Here is a 4,409-nt window from a genome sequence, read left to right on the forward strand (position 1 = left end):
GTGGAGGGACAGTGCAGGAGAGGAAGACCTGTGATGAGATGGATTGATACAGCAACTGGGGCAGTGGGGGTAGGTGTATCAGAGACAGTGAGACTGGCTCAGAACAGGGCAGGCTTCAGAGCTATTGTACATAAGGACACTATAAGTCACAGGTGACTTGATGGCACATAACACCAACAACAATATATAATTTTATAGGGGTGGAAAATAAAGAGTGTGGAGTTAGGAAAAAAATTTACATATGGACTCTATAGATATAGACTCTATTGATATAGACTCTCTATAGTGGTAAGAAACTGTGCTGTAATACTGAAGGCATGGGTTTCAAGGCCCCAGTTACTTTGCAGGAGAAGGATGAATAATCTTCTCTTGTGTGAGTAATGACCTCTGAAACCCTGCTGGAGGGTCAACTATGGGTCAGTTTTAACTCTACAGTACACATCTATCTATCTATCTATCTATCTATCTATCTATCTATCTATCTATCTTTTCTACCCTTGGAGATTTTACTCTGATTGTTTCTACTTCTGCTCGTGGTGTTATCATAATTGTTGTTGTACGTCATTGATTCAGAATCAACCCATATCTGACTATCTAGCAGGCTTTCAGAGACTATAAATGACACAGAAGGAGATTTTCCTTCCTTCTCTAGAAAAGCAACTGGTGGATTTGAACTGCATGTCTTTGGGATGACAGTTCTGTTTCCCATTAGGCCACTAGAGATCCCTATAACATTAACAATGAAAATTCTCAATACTATAAGTTACATAATGTCTATGGTCAAATCTCTTTCTTGCTTTAGAAATTTCATACCAATTAAATTAGGTGTCTTGAATTCCATCTGGTGTATCATACTGAAAATGTCTAATTCTCTCAACTTATATCAGTCAAGTGCTCAAAAATTAGTAGAGGGGCATAGTGGAGTGAAGATGAAGTGATAATAGTGAGAAGATCGTAAGGCATAATGGAAAGGTACATACTTGAGTTGATGACTCAGCTCTGTCATGTTCTGACTGAGTGACTTTGAGTTAGTTACTTCATTGTTCTGACAGTTCACTCCCCTAAAGAATGGCGTATTGATCCTTTTTAGCATGTTTTAATGAATTCCTGGACCATAATTCATCCACTCAGCATATATTGCATAAAGGTCTATTATGTGTTAAATTCTTTGATAAGTGTGTAGGGATAAAAACCTCAATGAAGTCAATCTTTTTTTTAATATTCTGTATATCTCACAGGTTAATATTCTAGGGTACAGAGATCCATTGAAAACAAAGGAGATGCCTAAGTTGTCTGAGTTGAGAGAAATACTATGAAAACAACAAAAATAACCCAAAATAGGAACTATGTTTGGTTTTATCTCCCTCTCTTCCTCTCTATCTACCTATCTCTGTTTGTGTGTTTAAGTATGTATTTATGTTTCGGAGATTACTTTGTTGGAGTGTTCAAGGAACATCTAACTTGACAAATGAGGAAGTTATTGTTATACAAAATTGATAGTAGAGATGGAGGAAAGCATTTGAAGAAGAAGAAGAAGAAGAAGAATCAAATAATGAAGAAGGAAAGATATGTAGTTTTGGGAAATAAAGAAGATAAATATAGAAGAGAACATATGAGCTAAAAAATTAGAAAATAATCAAATTATTCAGGTCCATGTAGGCCACTTTAAGAGGAATGAAATAAAATGTACAGTTTAAAATTTCTTTGGTGTCACAACTCACACTTGCCTTTTCATCACAGGTACTTTTCCTTATTCTCCTGGTGCAAGTCTGAAGCTCTGACTTCCACTGGGCTGCCTTCGATGCCTCTAGGCTTAAGGAATGCAGCCACTACCAGCAGAAGGAATCTGTCACAACCTGCATCCTCAAGCCAAGTGGGGAACACGAACATACAGGATCCTGCTAACAAATTGCCCTCACCTTGGATTTTATCCTGCTGTTCCACCTGTATGCCTCGATTGGAAGGCTCTAGCATTCAGCAGCCACAGGAATAAGGTCCTGAAGCAGAAGGTCCTCCAGAACCACCAGAGAGAGTAGTGAAGAGAGGTAGGTAACCTGGCAGCACCACTCCACAGGTCAAGGATAGTAGACTACATGAGAAAGGGCTGCAATCAGGTGAGAGATTCACTCCCATAGTCAGCATATTGAGGAGCTATGGAGGAAGTGGCCTGCAGTCTCCTTGGAGAAAATGGCTTCATTTACATGCCTGGCAGTGACACTCCACAATCCAAAGAGGACAGTAGATGACTTCAGGAGAGGGGGCTACAATCAGTTCTACAGGACACAACATAAACAGCCTAACACGTACCAAGAAATACATCCCATAATGCCAAGAAAGCAGCAGGTGGCTTCAAAGATTGTGGGAAAAAAATACAACAAACATTCTCCTAAAAAAAGTAAAAAAGAACATATTACAGACACAATGAATATCCCATAGACAGGAAGGATGAAGAAATATAGTGACATGGAGTTATATGAACGGGTACTGAAGAAGGTATAGAATGGCAGCTACAAATAAAGCTAATTCCTCTGATATAGGGAGCTGGAAGCAATATATTGTTGTGGAGTTATATGAACAACTGCAGAAGAAGGTGCAAATGGTAGAAGAAAAGGTAGAAACCATTAATAGAGCAAATATTTCAGAGACAGAGATGGAGAAGAAATATTTTGATGTAGAAGAACATGAACACCATGGATAAAATGGCAAAACATAGAATAAAAAATTGAAACTATAAATAAAGAGGTACAAGAACTCAAAAATCATCACAAGATAGAGAAATTAGAGCAAACAGTACTAGAAATATTATAAACTCATGAAAATGAAAAACAGAATATCAAGACCAAAATGACAGAAGTTTCCAAAATGCTAGAGGGACCAAAAAACCAAAACAAAAAAACCCCAAAACCCACAAGCAAACAAACCAATAAAACACAAACAAAAACAACAGAAGAGATGGAACAGAAAGTCAGTGAGCTGGAAGCATGAACCTCAAGGGGAACATACTAGAAAATAAAAAAACAGAGGAGGAAGAAAGAAAATAAAGAAATCATTAGAATCATGTGAAATAACATCAACAGAAATAACGTGTAATTAGAATTTCAGAACACAAGGCAGGGAGGGAAATCATTGAGAAAATTGTGGAAGAAGTACTAGAAGAAAACTTCCTGGATATCATAAAGAATGAGGAAATCTATATTCAAGAAGTTCAGTGAACTCCAAATAGACTTCAAAAGAAAAACATCAAGACATACCTTCGTCAAATTTTCCAAGATTAAAGATAAAGACAGAATACTAAAAGCAGTGTGAAAAAAGAAAGAACAACTTACAAAGAAGTACCAATTAGATTAACTTCTGATTTCTTAGCAGAAACTGTGCAAGCAAGAAGACAGATGGAGTATATAGAAGGCTGAAAGAAAATAATTGTAAATTGAAGATCCTGTACTCAGCAAAACTGCCATCAAATGTGAAGGAGAAATTGGGTTATTTGCAGAAAAGTAGGAACTTAAGGAACCCATGAAAACAAAACCAACTATATAAGAAATTCTAAGGGAAGTCCTTCACACAGAGATTCCAAAGGAAAATAGATGGACCACAGTAACTAGAAACAACAGAAAAAGTAACATAGCAAAATAGTAGTAACAAAATCCATCAATAATCGTTCTTAATGTGAATGTACTAAATGCACCAATCAATAGACAAAGAGTAGCAGAATGTCTCAAAAACCAAAGCCTATCAATATGTTGCCTACAAGAGTAATGTCTAAAAAACTGAGAGAAAGACAGACTCAAAATCAAAGGCTGGGAAAAAATATACAAACGGCAACCACAAAAAAAAAAAGGAGTGGCAATACTAATCTCTGATAAAATAAACTTCAGGATGAAAACCACCATAAAAGATAAGGAAAGGCACTATATAGTTATTAAAGGCACAATGAATCAAGAAGACATTACCTTGATCAACATCTATGCATCAAATGATAGGCCTTCAAAATACATAAAACAAAGGTTAATAGATGTGAAGAAGGAAATAGATAGCATCACCAAAGTGGTAGGAGACTTTAACACACCACTCTCACCAAAGAATAGGTAAACTCAGACGAAACTTAACAAAAATGCAAATTTTCATTAAAATCACAATTAAAAAAAAAAAAAAAAGATGCCGAAGATCTAAACTATACAATCGACCACCTCGAACTTGTAGATGAATTTAGGGCCCTGTACCAATTAAAAGTCATTTTACTTTCTTCTCAAGTGTACATGGTACATTCTCCAGAACTGATCATATACTAAGACACAAATCATTATGTCCTACAAAAAGGAAAAGCAATCAAAAAAGCATTGTGTCCTACAAATCATATAGTAAGACATTTAAAAACTCATAAACTAGGACACACTGTGTCCTTGGGAAAA

Source organism: Elephantulus edwardii, unplaced genomic scaffold (genome assembly GCF_000299155.1).
Source record: "Elephantulus edwardii isolate Elephantulus edwardi_28Jun2011 unplaced genomic scaffold, EleEdw1.0 scaffold00016, whole genome shotgun sequence".
NCBI lineage: Eukaryota > Metazoa > Chordata > Mammalia > Macroscelidea > Macroscelididae > Elephantulus > Elephantulus edwardii.